An 18,349-nucleotide genomic window follows, 5' to 3' on the forward strand; every position below is an offset into this window, starting at 1 on the left:
CAATGAAAGATCGGCAAATGAAAATAAACAAAATGTTCTCTATGAATTACTGTAAATCATTAAATTATAAACAACCAGGGCAGCATCAGTAAAAATACAATACATAAAACGTCACAGAGATAACACCAATAAAATATGGCATAAAACGCATGCATAAAATGCAATGGCACATGCTCTTTGGCATTTTTAAAAATGGAAATAAAAATAGAAATAAACCCCTTAACACCTGGGAAACACTGGTGAGCAGGGAAAATCCTGGAATGAAACCATTCTAGAGAAAGGCCACCAGGGCAGTCAGGAGTAGATGGGTAAGCAAATGTTACTACCAGGAGAACAAGGTGGTGTTGGAAGCCTTGCTAGTAAGTTGTTGCTAGTTCAGAAGAAAACTTCTGTGGCATCTGAAAAGTAGTGGTGTTTGTTTTCAAGTAGGTTAAGAAAAGCTGGAAGAAGGACACATTTTATTGAATCTATTATTGTAGCTTACACCGCAAGTGTGAAGCAGTGTCACCAAGGCACTGTTTTTCTTGCCAAAAGGAGCGGATGTTGTGATTTCCTTCGGTGTGGATTCCGGCTGCGATCCTGCCAGGATAATAATTTATAAATTCGAATAGATACATCACTGAGAATGTAACCTTTGACTTTCTCCATGTGCTTCCTTCTTTGCCCACCTGCTCCTTTCCAGTGTGGTGTAGTGGTTAAGAGCAGTAGACTCGTAATCTGGGGAACCGGGTTCGCGTCTCCACTCCTCCACATGCAGCTGCTGGGTGACCTTGGGCCAGTCACGCTTCTTTGAAGTCTCTCAGCCCCACTCACCTCACAGAGTGTTTGTTGTGGGGGAGGAAGGGAAAGGAGAATGTTAGCCGCTTTGAGACTCCTTAAAGGGAGTGAAAGGCGGGATATCAAATCCAAACTCTTCTTCTTCTTCTTCCTTTCGACCGACTTGGTTACTCTCCGGTGGGACCCCTTTTGCCATCCTCTTGACATCCTTTGACCTTGAAAGTGCTCAAAATGAGACCCAATCCCCTGTAAATAACCAGATTAGTACATCTATATGACAGAAGTAAAAGCTTTTGTCTGTGAGGAGATTGCAGAGACCTGTTGCCAGGCAACACAGGCTGGAGGCAACAAAACAAAGAGGAATGGGTGTGTGGGTGTGAAGGGCTTAGGAAGCACTAGTTGTACGTGGAGTGACTCTGCTGCACTAGTAGAGAAGGAAGCAACTGGGGAGATCTAGTCCTGCCTTATGCTGCTGCTTCAGTGGGGCAACCCGTTTCAGCAGCTCTCAGTGGGTGGAGGTGGTGGCAGAGACTGTGCATGTTTCATGAGCCTGTGCAATGCTTGCATTTTATCATTGTGGCTGTTTGACACTGTAAAGGTAAAGGTAAAGGGACCCCTGACAGTTAAGTCCAGTCGCAAACGACTCTGGGGTTGAGGTGCTCATCTCGCTTTACAGGCCGAGGGAGCCAGAGTTTGTCCGCAGACAGTTTTTCCGGGTCATGTGGCCAGCATGACTAAGCCGCTTCTGGTGAACCAGAGCAGTGCATGGAAACACTGTTGACCTTCCCACCAGAGCGGTGCCTATTTATCAACTTGCACTTTTTGGGCATGCTTTTGAACTGCTAGGTTGGCAGGAGCTGGGACTGAGCAACAGGAGCTCACCCTGTCATGGGGACTCGAACCACGAACCTTCCGATCGGCAAGCCCAAGCGGCACAGTGGTTTGAGCCACAGCACCACCCGCGTCCTATTTGACACTGTAGCAGGTATGAAATTGCAACGGGCGAGTCAGGGGCTGTTCTACAATGAACCAGGGACAATACACTCCAGCACAGCAACCTAACAGCATTCCAGTTCAGTCTCTCAGTGCATTGTGAGAGACTTCACATGTTTGTGCTATGCTTGCCAGTGCACCAACAATAATGAGCGACCATTTTTCACATTACATTTGGCTGTTTTTTTTATTTATGTCAAATGATTGCATAGCATGTGATTTGTTGCAATTTGTCACCACCTAAATGATTATTTAAACTAGAGATGGGGAGACTGTGGTCCTCCAGATGTTTCTGAAATACAGCTCCCTATACTACCGGGGCAGGATCAAGGTTCTTGTATTAATTTAAAGACCCTTAACAACTTGGCTCCAGGATATCTCAAGAACTACCTGATCCCTCATATCCCTGCTGCTCTGTCACTGAAGTCTTAGTGGGAGTCACTGCTAGTGGCTCAATGCATAGCTTGAATCCACCAAGGAGCCATGTGTTCAGTATTCCGGGCCCAAAATTATGAAGCATCAGAGTGGTTTTCTGGTTTGAGAACAGATTATTCAGTGTTGCTTTCCCCAGCTGGATTCACTGACTTCCACAACAAACAAAGCTGAAATATATTAATAACTGAATAATTTTCTGACAAGCAAAATTACAGAACCACTCTCAATCTTGGCTTCATTCCCCCAGATACCCACGATAGTGGTTTCATGTATATACAATTTATTATATCTGTATTTCCCCCCTAACCCCATGCAGTTGTTATTGTAGCTTTTTTTTTTTTAAAAAAAAGAAGAAGTCCAGCCCATGGAATAGCAGGGAGAGACAGCATTCTGAAGCTTCTTATTTTTAGGACCGCCCACTTCCCTTTCGGCTGTGAACTGTTTTTCCTGCCACTTCCCCATGGCAACAACCATTGTGCTTTGTCTCTCCAGGGTCATCATATCCCACAATTCACCAGAAGCATTGTGGGGTGCAATGGCTCTGGGTAGGCAGAGCAGAATCGCAGTGACTTTGGGAAATCAGCTGGCCTGGGGAAATTGTTTACAGCAACAAAAATTGGGGATAGGGTAACAGCCTCAGACTGTTACTGTCCCTCCCTGCTAATCATGTAAGTTCCCTGTTCATGAAAGTGTGCAACTCAGAAATTTTCCAGGGTACTCCCAAGCGTGAAGACGGTGCCTTTCTGTCTTCACAGCCTGAGAATGGGGCTACAGAAGTGTGGAAGCATTGCTGTTCAGCCTTAGCTTTCTTCCCATCATAAAACAACAACAATAACAAACCCTCACCCTGTTTTGTTCCATTTTTAACAATTGAGGAGTTAATGATCCTTTTAAGCAGATGGCAAGAGAACAACCCACACTTCCCCCCAAATTTGTTATCTAAAGTTCCCTCTTATGTAGAATGGTGTATTGGAAGGTTTTTAAAATATATATTAGAATATAAATACGTGATGTCTTGGAAACACAGTCTGTGCGATTTACTGCATCATTCTGCAGATTAATGGAATATATATATATATATGTATATGGAATCTAATCATCTATGGCTCTGCATTAATATTTTATGTTTCTGCACAATACCTTTCTCTGTAAGAGGGGAAATATTTCAATGAAATGAACAATGTTTAGATTAAAAATAAAAATTGCATCACTTACCACAGTCTCAAAGCACCTTGCCTTTTGTGCAACAGGATTTGTTCTCCTAAAGCTATATTTTCTTCCAGAGCTCTGTTCCTCCTTCCTCTTTGTGTACGACATGTTATACCTGAGTGATGCGGGCTAACACAATTCTTTAAGAATAGCAACTTCTACCAGGCAGGGGGCAGATATTAAGATGATTAACATGACTGTACCATAATTGTGTTATACAGTGAATACTGCCCTGTATGTTCTAATCACATCTGGATATATGGTTGTATGCCCACCTTGGAAAGTACCATTTGATAGGTATCTGTATTCACCCTAAACCTGCTGAGGTTTACCAGTTCCGCTGCTGCCTTGTTAGATCAAATGATTAGCAGTATCACACTCTTAGCTGGAGCTGTGGCTGTTTGTGTGAGTTCAGAAGCTTAATTACCAACAAATCATTTCCATTAAGTGGCCACCAATTCAAAATAAACTTGGAGCTTACACAAATATGATGGATATGCAGGTTCTACCAATTGCAGTTGTTTTTCCTAATTAAGAATGGAAGATTCTGTCATTTTCTGCTTTCTCCATTTATTGTTTTCCCAGTCTTAAATTTAGTTCACATTTCTGCAGCAATTTGTGAATTGTCTTTTTTAAATCACTCAGGAAAATCCATCAGCATTTTTGTATGCAGTTTTGACCAACGTGCCCATTTTTGTAAGCAATTAATCCCAATATAACACATTTTTGTGTATTTCACTAATATATTCATTTTTTCTGCACAATTCTACCTATTCTGTGCATTTTTGTAAATGTTGGTTTATTGGATAAATTTGGATAAGTGCAAATTTCAAAGGATGGCTGCGTTTCAGTTCTCATATTGTTCTGGAAAGTGCACATTTGCTAAATTTGGCTTTAATGCTAAATGAATCAAATTTCTCCCCCACCCCTCATCCTGATTGGCCAGGTATATTCATAGGCTGGAAGATGAAACAAAATGTATCTCACTGAGGGTTACTCTAAGAGCTATTGGTACCATTTCCCATTTTGGCTGCTCTTGACATCTTGTTCAGGACATAATGCTGTGCACACTTGACTTGGAAAACAGATCTGTTTACAGCACTGACCTTTCCTTCACTCTTCCTATTGTTGCCATTCCCTAATTGCTTATGCTGAAGCATTTAGTTCAAAAATAGAAACCACATCCACGAGACCCCTCGTTTTGTTGTGATTCACTGTAATAATTGTTAGCATGAAATTTATTCCCACTCCAATGTGGTGTCTAATTGAATCTCTCATTGATTACAACCATTCATTTGACTTCACTATATTGTTTGACAGGCTCTTAATGCTCTGCTACTTCCAAGTACTGAAGTACTCAGTGTTATCTAGCAATTAATTTAGCGATCCAAGTTAGCATGCACATTAATTATAATTTCATATACTTTTTGATGTCGTTGCAAAGCTTGAGTGGCCACTATCTTGCTATTAGAATAAAAATGACTTCTCGTAACTGTACCAAGTTTGGTTTCCTAATAACATTTTTTTTCACTTACTCTAAGGGTAGTCATTGACCACAACTATTAGAAATTGGGAAAGTGATACATTTCATTTACAATGTATTTGTTGCTGCTGCTGCGGAATGATTCTGTGACATTTTAGCCATTTTCATCTATTGTAGCAAAAACTATTGTAGCTACTTTTTGTACTTGCAAAGAGCTGTTTCTCTATCCCTGCCGCCTTCAAACGAGTAGACAGAAAAAAATTAAGTCCCCCACATGAAATCTGAAGGGGTCCAATCACTTGTTAGTAGAAAGGAAAATTTATTCTGCCAGAGAATGCCCCATTCACCCACTGTTCTCTATTCTACCTCCCCTCCTGTCATCTACTCCTACTCAAGCAGAAAACTCTCAGCATTACTCTTTTGTCTAAAATTCTAGTTATTTGCCAGGCACACCATTAGCAAACAAGCGAGATTCTCTTCCCTTTCACCTGAATGTGCTCCTTTTCCCTGTCTCGTCCTCTCTCTCCGGCTTTGTGCTCAAGGCAACCTGAAGCCCAATGCTGGACATCGCAAATGATGCTTTTAGGTGGTGCAGAAAATAAGAGTAAAAAGAACAATTAAAGGAGACAAACAAGCCTCCTAGCAAAGCGAAGAGTGTGAAGCAGAGAAAGAGAATGTCTTCAGGGGAAATGTGGGAGGAATTTTGATTCTGCACTAAGTATGGCTCTATTTTTAATAATGCAGAAAGAAGGCGAGATAGCATGGTTAGGCTCAGAAATGTCATCAATGGCTGCATGACAGCCACCTCCCAGCCCACCTGGGTCCCACACTGTGTGAGGACAGAAAGGTCCCTGCTAACATAGAATGTACCTCCCCTGTTCACACTCATAGTGACAGAGATTGGGAATGTGCCTCTAAATAGGTAGCCAGATGTCCACAAGAGGGAGAGATTTCCCTCAAAGTTATTGCAGGTTGGTTCAAAGTAATTCTGATTCCACCTGAGCAGCGGCGTAGCGTGAGTTGTCAGCACCCGGGGCAACGCAAGTAATTTGCGCCCCCTAACCCGGGGCAAGGCAAGTAATTTGCGCCCCCCAACCCCTAACCTGCGAGTTGCCGCGCAAACAACGCTGCTTGCCCGGAGGAGGATGGAGGCAGAAGCAGCCGCCGCCTGTGGCTGGGCCGAGGGGATGGCGGCGGCGGCAGGGTGCAGAGGCTGCCCGTGCCCGGCCAGGCGTCGGTGGCGGCGTCGGCGCTGCTGCAGCGGCTGCTCCGCCTGCGAGCAGTGAGCGGAGCGCAGCCACAGCGACGGCGGGGGGCGCGCGCGCTAGGGCGCAAGGCTGGCGGTGGCGGCGGGGAGCCCGGCGGAGGAAGGAACTTGTCCCTTCCCTCTGGACTCGCGCCCCCCCCAGATGTTGCGCCCGGTGCGGTCGGCACCCCTGGCACCCCCCACGCTACGCCACTGCACCTGAGTTTCTCCCCTGCTCACCATTCATCATCTATTCAAAAATGATCAAAGGGCAGTTAAATTTTTGGTGGAATTCTCATGGGGCAGGTGCACTGTTTTTGTTGTGCTTACTTTATTTCTGAGGTGGCCAAGAGGAGTTTATTAAAAGAAACATGTATTTTCTTACATTCTACAAATCATCTTTATTCTGTGGTCTGCAATCTGTACCCTTCTCAGGTGCTCATGTTCCACAATGCAGACAACATCGTGAGGAAACTCCTCCAATGGGTTTTTTCTTTTTCTAGATCAGGACCCACAGGCAGCCAGGGAGGCTGCAGAGAGCTGGAAAATGTTTACCAGAAAGAAAGAAAAAACACACCACCCTTGGCCATGTTACAACAATAAAGTAAGCTTATCCAGGCTTTTGTGGTTAAGATAACCTCTACATCTTTTCCTGGGTATCTGAAGAAGTGTGCATGCACACGAAAGCTCATACCAAGAACTAACTTAGTTGGTCTTTAAGGTGCTACTGGAAGGAACTTTTTTATTTTGACTATGGCAGACCAACATGGCTACCTATCTGTAATCTTTTCCTGGGGTTAGTCTGGACCTGGCCTGCTTATTGTATTTCTGGATGAGCATTTTAAATTTTTGTATTGTATTTATATTTTGTTCTGTTGTCAAGTTGCTTTGACTTAATAGTAATCTCAAAACCCTATCCCCACACCCTCTGAAATCCTGAAGAAACCATTAAGTTCATTGGGAATGAGGCAGACAAATGGAAGCCTTCTTCAAAGAGGAAGAAAGCTATAGAGAAATTGAAGGACCAATTTTGGCACAGTGCTCATTCAGAGCATTTAATGACCAGATCACACTCCCAATATTGACTAGAAGCTCAATAGAAGATCCATACACTTCCAAGATGTTTACATGAGGACCACTAGCTAGTGTGAGTAATCGCTTTAAAAAACGTTTGCGTCGTCTTACAATTTTGAGATACACAAAGGTTACATTATACAGAGAGAAATCCGAAGGTCATACAAGCTCTGCCATCAAGCCAAGGTTTAAATCCAACTGGCCATTTCAATAAGACCTCATTTTCATTCTGTATTTGGAGCTAAGAAAGCCAAAGTAAAAAATGAGGACAGCAGCAGGACTGTAAATCTTTCAGGCTTTGAAGATTACCTTGAGGTGAACACAAGGGCCTCATTTTAGAATTCCCCATGTGTTGCCCACTCCAAAAGAGGGTTTATGTATTAATCAATTAATCATTGCTGAAGTTTTAATCAAGCACCAGAGCTGGTAATCAATTGGCCACCCGATGGAGCACAAGGATGTTTTGCTGTGTTACCCACCTGCCCTTCTGAATCTTAATTAGCAATTATCTTTTCTGCATGGCCCCTTGACCTCACACATTCTTGATCTGAAATAGAGAGAGCCCGGTGATAATTTCACCTTTTGCCTCTGCCATTTGGCATTATTCAGAGTTATCATTAAATCCCCAGCCTCCTCAGAACTTGCAAGATGGGAAAATCTTTAGTTAACGTTGCAATTACTGTAATGAGAAGTTATAATGAAGTAATCCTACAGGCAAAGTCAGATGTAACAAGAAAAACCCTCAATGACTTGTGGCCTTCCTTCCTTCCACCCTTTCTTGCTGGATGCAAAGTAAAGATGTTGGCCTGACCTGGGCTGCCACTCTTGTTTCTTGTAATACAGTCAGTAATGCCACATGGAACTGTGTAGCAAAAGGATAAAAAACCAGCAACCCAGGGTTGTATCTAACATAGCATTAAGGAAGTAGTTCTACCAATGCAAGGATTTCTGCTTGCACAGTGAACTTTGCCCCCTCCCCTCCCCTGTTCTGGGGTTTTCCCTAATCCTTTGCAGAAGATTTGGGGAGGGTGCAGAGTGTATGGGGGAAGTCCCATTGTGCTGGCAGGCAGGGGTGTACAAAGTGGGGGCGGGGGCGGTGGGCCCCGGGTGCCACCCTGGGAGGGGTGACAAGATGGCCTGCTGCCTCCACCCAGCTGTAGAGCATCCATACGGGTATGGACACTGCATGTGCGCGCCCCACCCCTGGTGCCGGAGAGGCTTCCCCTACCCCTGCTAGCAGTAAGCCGTATGTTGTCAGGATGAGATAGTTGAATCTGCATTTCAAGTGCCTTTCCCTATGCCAGGGACAGCCCATTCTGTTTCATCACCTGAGGCAAAACAGGAAGGAGCTGTCCTACACATGTACTGCCTGCCCCACTGGCCACACCCCGCCAAGGCCTCCCTTACCAGGATTGCATGGCTGCGGCTTCTGGATTCTGGTGAGGTCTTATAGGGCTCTCCCACAATCTTGCAGGTTCTCTTGCGTGTCCTCACCAGAACCCGGAAACTGCCACAGCTGATTCTCTTTGTTTCTCCAGTGATGGGCAGCATTGGAGGCAGGCCCTCATAGGTACCCCTTGGATTCTGCCACCTGAAGCAGTTGCCTCAGCTTGCCTCATGGAAGGGCAAGCTCTGCCTACACGGACAAGCCAGTGTGGTGTAGTGGTTAGAGGTCTATCAAGCTCACTGGGTGACCTTGGGTCATTCACTGTTTCTCAACCCAACCTACCTCCTGGGATTGTTGTGAAGATTAAATGAGGAGAGGGAGAGCCATGTACACCACCATGAGTTCCTTGGAGGAAAAGTGTAATGCAAATGCAATTAACGACAATAAATAAATAATAAGTAGGTCATGTGTGGAGGGAACAGACTTGAAATGTTATTTCATTAGTTATTATTAATTAAAGCACTTATGTGAAACCTTTCAGTTGTTTTTTAAAAAAATTATCAGGATGTTCATATTGGAGCTGAGGTTTCAGGTGTGGCTGCCCCTGTTTTTTGGAGCAGCATTCTTGTTGAGATACCACAGGATGAAGCAGGATCCCCATTTAGATCCCTTTTGAGATAGGATCACTAACAATGGCAACTTGCTGCAAACCACGGGAGGGGGCAAGTGTTCTTGCGCTCAGGTCCAGTTTGCAGACTTCCTGTGGGCATCTGGTTGTCCACTGAGAGAAGAGAATGCTGGACCAGATGGAGCCATTGACCTGATTTCATTTATACGCTCAAGGGGTCTGAACTGGTTTATAATCCAATGCAGAATATATCAAGGCACAATGATTGTAATGGGGTGGGGAGACGGAGAGGGAAAGTGGGGGCAGTACCTGAGGCCAGATGGGGTCAAATTCAGCTGATGGACTGGAGTTCTCCACCCAGTCCTAAGATTGCCTGACCTGCCATACAGTATGTGATTTAACCTTCATTCATCACCTGAACTTCTTCTATGGATGCCAAAGAAGTATCTGCAATGACATTCAATAGTACATGCATAGAATATACTCTGCTGCATTCAATAGAATGCATAGACATTCTGTGATCCATAAAACCTGCATGTGGTTGATTGCGTATTTTAGCATGCCTCTAATGTGTCACTGGTCCTCACCTTCAAGGCCATGAAAGATGAGGGACATTACATACATATCCAGCCATGGACACAGAGATTCAAACCAAAGCTGCCTTTGGGAATTAATCTTGCTAGAGAGGCCAAGTCCACCTTCTCCTTGTCTTTCATTCTTTATGAAGATGAAAAGCAGCCACTCTCTAGCACACAGGACAGTGGAATGAAAGTGTGTCAGCAGCACTGCCTGAAGATAAATAGCCCTAATAGCATGACAATATAAAACTGTCGTAAGCAATATTCACATTGGGTAAGTGAATAATATACTCACTTTAAACCTGTTCCTGGTGGTGGGGGGAGGGACTCCAAATTATTCTTTAGGATAAGTCGCTATTGTCACGCTCCGATTGATATTGATGCATTAAGGTTACTATCGCAAACCATCTACAATATTACTGCAGATGAAGAGCCAATGTGGTGTAGTGGTTAAGAGCGGTAGTCTCATAATCTGGGGAACCGGGTTCACGTCTCCGCTCCTCCACATGCAGCTGCAGGGTGACCTTGGGCTAGTCACACTTCTCTGAAGTCTCTCAGCCCCACTCACCTCACAGAGTGTTGTGGGGGAGGAAGGGAAAGGAGATTGTTGGCTGCTTTGAGACTCCTTCGGGCAGTGATAAAGCGGGATATCGAATCCAAACTCCTCCTCCTCCTCCTCTTCTTCTTCTTCTTCCAAACTTGTGTTTAGAATTAAGAAAGAGTCCTGCTTGATCAGACCAAAATGTTATCTAGTCTAGGATCTTGTTTCAAACAGTGGCCAACCAGATGCCTCTGGGAAGCCCACCACAGAATGTGAGCACAATAAGCCTCTCCCATGGTCTGCCCCTCCCCCAGCAACTAGTAGTAAATGGGAGGAGGGGCAGTGCCACACACCTGACCTCCCATCAGTGGAGTCATTGCCACTTACCAGAAGGGAGTAAAGGAGAGGTGGGGCAGCAGGGAGGTCAGAGCTTTCATCACACCGCACTGCACTGGCCTCTCCAGTGCCTCACCCCTCCTACTGGGGGTACTTCTGAATCCTTTGCTGTTGTTTGAAGGACAGGAGGACTTTGTGGTGTTCCAGAGTGTTCTGGAGGGTGGCAACACAAGAATGGGTCTTTTCTGTGGTGGCTCCCCATTAGTGGAATGCTCTTCCCAGGGAGGCTTGGCTGGCACCTAAATAAGGCACCAGGCAAAAATGTTCCACTTTAACCAGGCCTTTGGTGGATTAACATTCTATTCCCAATAATAAATGAATGATTATTTATTTATTTATTTATTTATTTATTTATTTATTTATTTCCCGCCCATCTGGCTGGGTTTCCCCAGCCACTCTGGGCGGCTCCCAACAGAATACAGCATTAAACATTAAAAGCTTCCCTAAACAGTGCTGCCTTCAGATGTCTTCCAAAAGTCAGATAGCTGTTTATTTCCTTGACATCTGATGGGAGGGCGTTCCACAGGGCGGCGCCACTGCTGAGAAGGCCCTCTGCCTGGTTCCCTGTAACCTCACTTCTCACAGTGAGGGAACCACCAGAAGGCCCTCAAAGCTGGACCTCAGTGTCCGGGCAGAACAATGGGGGAGGAGACGCTCCTTCAGGTATCCAGGGCTGAGGCAGTTTAGGGCTTTAAAGGTCAGCACCTTTTGAATTGTGCTCGGAATTGAACATTTTGAATTGTGCTCAGAAACGTACTGGGAGCCAATGTTTGGGGGAGCGGGATTGTGGTTTGTTCTTGTTTTTATTGTACATTTTGTCTTCTCATTTTGTGTTTTTTTGTTGTGAACTGAACTGTGATCTTTGAATGAAGGGCAGTATACAAATTTTATTAACAACAACAACACAAACTTGCAGACCTCCTATATCCCCCATCTAGACAAGCAACAGGCAGTATTATATTTCAAGGTTATACATCAGCCAGGCAAAAGTATTTATGATGCAAAGTAGAGTCATTGAAGGTTGTGGCCAGGAGAAGGGTTCTGAGGGCCAGACAGAGGGACCTGAAGAGCCACATTTAAAGGAGTGGGCTGAGCTTTCCCTCCTCTTCCTTATTGCTTCACAAGTTACCCTTGAACTAACTGTGCTCAAACTAGAATATATGTATTTTTTAAAAAAATCTATGTTTTGTACTCTCTGGCATTGTGGATTCCTCATTTGCTTCCAGAATTGCTGAAGCATTAGGCTGGGATAGTGGGAGAGTGTTGATGCCACAGTCCAGTGAGCCAAACAGCAGAACATGCCAAGGTCAAAGCCACAGTACAAACCTTATTAATTCCTGTTTGTTTTTGACAGAATTACTGTGCACAAGGCATGTAGGGCATTCTGCTGGAATAAATAGTATGAAGGGGGGGGATTGCCCACCTGGTTACAAATTTAAAACTGGGAAAGCGCTGTAGGGGGAAAAAGTTTTAAAGTACAAACTATGCTATACAGTGGTACCTCTGGTTACAAGCTTAATTCGTTCTTGAGGTCCGTTCTTAACCTGAAACCGTTCTTAAACTGAGGTACCACTTTAGCTAATGGGGCCTCCTGCTGCCACCGCGCCACCACCATGTGATTTGTGTTCTCATCCTGAGGTAAAGTTCTTAACCCGAAGTACTACTTCTGGGTTAGCAGAGTCTGTAATCTGAAGTGTTTGTAACCTGGGGCTTCCCGCCGCTGCTGTTCCCGCTTTAGCTAATGGGGCCTCCCGCTGCTACTGCACGATTTCTGTACTCATCCTGAAGCAAACTTCTTAACCCGAGGTACTATTTCTGGGTTAGTGGAGTCTGTAACCTGAAGCGTCTGTAACCTGAGGTACCACTGTAATCTGAAAGGTTAGACTACTGTCTCTGGCTGTCAGTCAGTTTTAACTCTGCATTTAAAGCAGAAGAGCTTTAATGTGTTAACGTTCTTAATCTGAAACAAGTTTGGGAGTAGATGAGCATTGGTACTCAGATGTCCATCTCCTTTCTTAAAAGAAGCAATGAACTCTGTTTTATAATAGTAATCATCATCACCATCATCTGCCCATATTCTAGTCCATGTGAAAAGAAAGGGATAATTTATACCTTCTTGCTATAAATGCTTCAGGCTTTTTTTTTTTTTACAAGCCGCGATATCACAGCATGCCTTGAAAGTACCTGACTTTATGAATTTGTTCAAGGCTGCTGCATGAAGGTTTTTAAAACAGAAGATCAGTCATCAGAAAGACAAATAAATAATAGTCATAAGCTAGACTGATTCCCCTGGGGCACAGATCATAGCAGTTATAGGGAGCAAATGCTAAGCAGAGTTCAAAAGCAGTACACAATTGCAAACCAGTCACGGTGCCACAGGAATGATGCTTCTCACAGAGGAAGGTTGTTGCTGGTGGCTGTCAGGGAATTTGATGGAAATTGCTTCCCGCCGTCTCCCAATGGTACCTTCTGTTGGATCTGAGACTTTCTTACGAAGTTCACAAAAAGGCAACTCTAGATCCTGCCCAGTAACTTGGAATCCAAATTTAATGGCCCTAAGAAAACGTGGAACGTGCAAATCTAAAGAAACAGATTTTTGCTTTACAAAACACAATTTTATGTGCCACAAGGGACAACTTGCCTCTTCCACAGATTTATGTTGATATTCCTGCTTGAGATACACTATACACTTGAAAGATAATTTATTAGGTTATTATTCATCGTTATCTCCTATGTTTATTTCCAAATAGCTTCCAGGGAATATGAGATCCTGTGTGGTGAATCTATATTTATCTATTTAGAATTGCTCATGCACACGACGTAGGGGGCACCTTGATGATCTAACACTGCCTACTCCAAGTGAGACTAAAACCTTTGCCATTTCCTCCCATTCTATATGCTCTATATAGGAGGAAGAAGTGCATTCATAAAACTGCTCCCACTGGTTCACAGGACAGATGACGCAGAGCAACAGGAAGATCTCTGACATTCTGTTCCAGTTTTTGTTTTGTTCTTTTCCCTTATCTGCTTTGTGTGATCTTTAGCAAACCACTTCACACACCTCTCACACAAGTCCCCATCTGCTAGGCAGCAACAATGTGCCTTCCAGCTTTAACAACTGAAGAGACTGTGTCAAACTATTGTACATTAAGCCAATGCAATCTCTCTATTCAAAAGGAAAGCAATATCCCCTTTAGAATTGAAGTCGGAAGCGCACGGTTGCATTACTCAGAGGCATTGGATTACAGCAAAGCACAGTGGTATCTTGATTCTTGAGGCCCTTTCTCAGTTCTCATAGCATGGTCTCCCCTCCCCCTGCCCATAATGATACTACAAAGGCATCACTGGTAGCAAATTCAAGGAAGGGCTTCAGGAAATCTTCTCGCACAGGCTGTGGATCAGGAGAGCAGGTGCCTCTGCCCATGACTAGGCTTGAGATAGGTCTGCTGAAGTAACATGGTATGCAGTTAGGCCAAAGCAGTGCAAACCTCCAGAAAAATCCACACCCCAAGAAATTTGGATGAAGCAAAGTTTGCAATAGATGCGGAAAAATGCACAAGCCTAGACTGTGCCTGTTGTTTGGAGTAACTTCTTGCAGATGCTCCAGATTGATGTAGCTTGAGGATCACTTGGTTCTTTATGCCCCAACTCGATCTTTGATATCTTCCCCATTCCCCACACCAAGGTCAGCCTTTACCTGGGGCTAAGCCTTTAGTGTGTCAAATCCTGCCCTGTGCAATGCCTTGCCAGTAGAAGTCTGGTGGGAACCATTTCTGTTTTCTTTCAGCAATTGTCCTTTAAAAGTGGTATTTTTTAGACAGCCCACTGGCATGTGCATTTTTCAAGATCTAGTTAATAATAATAATAATAATAATAATAATAATAATAATAATATATTATTATTATTTATCCTGCCCATCTAGCTGGGTTTCCCCAGCCACTCTGGGGGGCTCCCAACAGAATATGCAAAACACGATAAAAGGCCCTCAGAGCTGGACCTCAGTGTCTGGGCTGAATGATGGGGGTGGAGATGCTCCTTCAGGTATACTGGGCTGAGGCCAATTAGGAATTTAATGTCAGCACCAACACTTTGAACTGTGCTTGGAAACATACTAGTGATATGCTGTTGATGTTTATAGTGTTACTATTGAGTTTTTATTTTGCACACAAACTTTTTACAGTATTGTTTAGACAGCCATCTGGCCTGTGCATTTTTCACGAGCTAGTTAATAATAATAATAATAATAATAATAATAATAATAATAATAAATAATTTATTATTTACACCCCGCCCATCTAGCTGGGTTTCCCCAGCCACTCTGGACGGCTCCCAACAGGATATTAAAAACCTGGTAAAAGATCAAACATTAAAACTTCCCTAAACAGGGTTGCCTTCAGATGTGTTCTAAAAGTCCGATAGTTGTTTATTTCCTTGACATCTGATGGGAGGGCGTTCCACAGGGCGGGCGCCACCACCGAGAAGGCCCTCTGCCTGGTTCCCTGTAACCTCACTTCTCGCAGGGAGGGAACCGCCAGAAGGCCCTCAGAGCTGAATGGTGGAGGTAGAGAGGCTCCTTCAGGTATATAGGACCAAGGCCATTTAGGGCTTTACAGGTCAGCACCAACACTTTGAACTGTGCATGGAAACGTATTAGTGATATGCTGTTGATGTTTATAGTGTTACTATTGAGTTTTTATGTTGCACACAAACTTTTTACATTTTCTGTGGGAGTGTGGTTTATACATATTTAAACAAAAAAAAAAGTAGAAATATTTTTTAAAAACCCAATTGCTTCATGCAAATACACAGATCAAAGTAAGGAAAGGGCGTGAGCGTGTTCATTCCGGGCATGTTGTCTGCTCAGCGGCTTCAGAGACACAGGCTGTTCTAATGCATGGCATGGCACAGCTGCTTCCTTTTCTCTTTTAAAGAGGATAGTGGAGAAGACACAAATGCTCTGGAAAAGGGAAATGGGGGGCAGAGAGAAGCCAGATAGATGTATAAAGTGTTCCTGATGAAAGTGAAACATAAGACTCGCCTTGCTGGATCAAAGCAAAGAACTATGTAATCCACCTGAAAACAACACAAACAAAAAATATATGATATGAGTCACCAATTTTTGGTTTGGTCCTAGCATCCGTTAGGCAGGTATATATCTGAACAAGGAGAATCTATACATATTCAGTGGAGCCCTCCAAGTAAAGAAGGGAGAATGTGTATATTGAATGCCCCTTTAAGGGACCTGTAATAAAACCAGGAGGGACGCGGATGGCGCTGTGGGTTAAATCACAGAGCCTAGGACTTGCCAATCAGAAGGTCGGCGGTTCGAATCCCCGCAACGGGGTGAGCTCCCATTGCTCGGTCCCTGCTCCTGCCAACCTAACAGTTCAAAAGCACATCAAAGTGCAAGTAGATAAATAGGTGAAAAGGTAAACGGCGTTTCCGTGTGCTGCTCTGCTTCGCCAGAAGCGGCTTAGTCATGCTGGCCACATGACCCGGAAGCTGTACGCCAGCTCCCTTGGCCTATACAGCGAGATGAGTGCCGCAACCCCAGAGTCGGCCACGACTGAACCTAATGGTCAGGGGTCCCTTTACCTAATAAAACTAGGACTTTTTTTTAGGGGAAACAGTTCCAGCACCTCTCAGGTGGGTGCCATTGCCATTCCAAGAGAAAGGGGAGGTATTCATGGTGAGTTCTGGCACCTCTTTTTCTAGAAAAATAGCACTGAATGAAACCATTCACTTTTCCTCTCTGAAACTAGCTTATTGTGGTTTAGCCTCATGGATTGTGGCTCTGGTATGTTCCATCTTCCTCCAAGTCAGCCTTCTCATACCAAATCACAAGATTTAGACTACACTTCCCATCCCAGCCCCATTCTATGGACATGTTGTCTGGGACTGAGGGGTGTTGTGGTCCAAAGCATCAGGAGGGAACCAAGGCTCCTTTTTTTGTGTGTGGGGTGAAGAGCCTGGAAGGCTGCATAAGCTTATCTGCCTTACTAAAAAATTGTTTGATGTTTGCATTTGATGCCCCTTATTAAAAGGAAGCTATTAATCATCTCTGCTAAGTGCTGACTTGAGAGGAAAACTCAGTGGATCATGGAAGCCTGAGTAACCGCAGGGACCATTTGAGTGCATAGGCAAAGGCAGAATATTTTAATGGATAAAATGCCGGTGCCAATTCAGTAAGAATAATAATGTTGTTTTTACAAGCTTATGAGGTAGGGCTGATGGAGGTGCTCTGCCCCATTAACATTATGTGCAGAGCAATCAGATGAACATAGAATCATAGAATCATAGAATCATAGAATCATAGAATCATAGAATCATAGAATCATAGAATCATAGAATCATAGAGTTGGAAGAGACCACAAGGGCCATCGAGTCCAACCCCCTGCCAAGCAGGAAACACCATCAGAGCACTCCTGACATATGGTTGTTGTCAGGGAACTGACATCAGAGGCAAGAGGAGAGGTAAGGCTCCCCAATGATGCAGGCGAGGGAACAAGCAAGGAGAGAGAGGGAGCTTCCGCTGGGGAAGGAAATCCAGGGGACACTAGGAAGAAAGGGGAGACTGAGAGTACTGCGGAGGGAAGGCTCCGAGACTCTTCCAGTGAGATCAGCGGAGAGAGCACAGGACCTCTGCTTGGCACGCCTACGCTGCGCAGAAAGCTTCCGCGCAGAGAATCTAGGAGGAGACTTGGAGTCAAGGAAATTTTATGTTGGAAGAAGTTTAGGAAACGCCCACTGACAGATTCTGCCAGTGACTGAGACAGTCGCGTTGTAAGGGCTGTCAAACCAGGGAAAGGTTTAGCTATACAACCAGCTTGGAGCAGTTTGCAGTTTACGTACAAGCAACCCCAATTCCCATTACAGTTGTCAAGCCTCTGCTTAAAGACCTCCAAAGAAGGAGACTCCACCACACTCCTTGGCAGCAAATTCCACTGTCGAACAGCTCTTACTGTCAGGAAGTTCTTCCTAATGTTTAGGTGGAGTTTAGGGAGTTGAACTAAGTCAGACTATTGGTCCATCTTGCTCAGTATTGTCTCTCTAGGATTTCAGGCAGGGGATTCCCCAAACTCTTCCAGGAGATGCCTGGGATTAAGCCTGGGACCTTATGCTTGCAAGGCAGATGCTCTACCACTGAGCTATAACCCTTCCCCAAGAGACAGTTCCTTATGGCTCATATTAAGCAGAAGTGGCTCAAGCAGAGAGCCAGTGTGGTGTAGTGGTTAAGAGCGGTAGTCTCGTAATCTGGGGAACCAGGTTCGCGTCTCCGCTCCTCCACATGCAGCTGCTGGGTGACCTTGGGCTAGTCACACTTCTCTGAAGTCTCTCAGCCCCACTCACCTCACAGAGTGTTTGTTGTGTGGAAGGAAGGGAAAGGAGAATGTTAGCCGCTTTGAGACTCCTTCAGGTAGTGATAAAGTGGGATATCAAATCCAAACTCCTCCTCCTCCTCCTCCTCCTCCTCCTCCTCTTCTTCTTCTTCGGGTGCAGAAGAGCTGCTGCACTAACTTCCCACCAGTTGGGTCACTGTTGCTTCCAGGGAGGGAGAGGAGAGGAGAAGGGGAAAGAGGTTGGCTTTGTGCAAATGCACT

Source organism: Podarcis liolepis, assembly GCF_965112155.1.
Source record: "Podarcis liolepis genome assembly, chromosome: 2".
Lineage (NCBI taxonomy): Eukaryota > Metazoa > Chordata > Lepidosauria > Squamata > Lacertidae > Podarcis > Podarcis liolepis.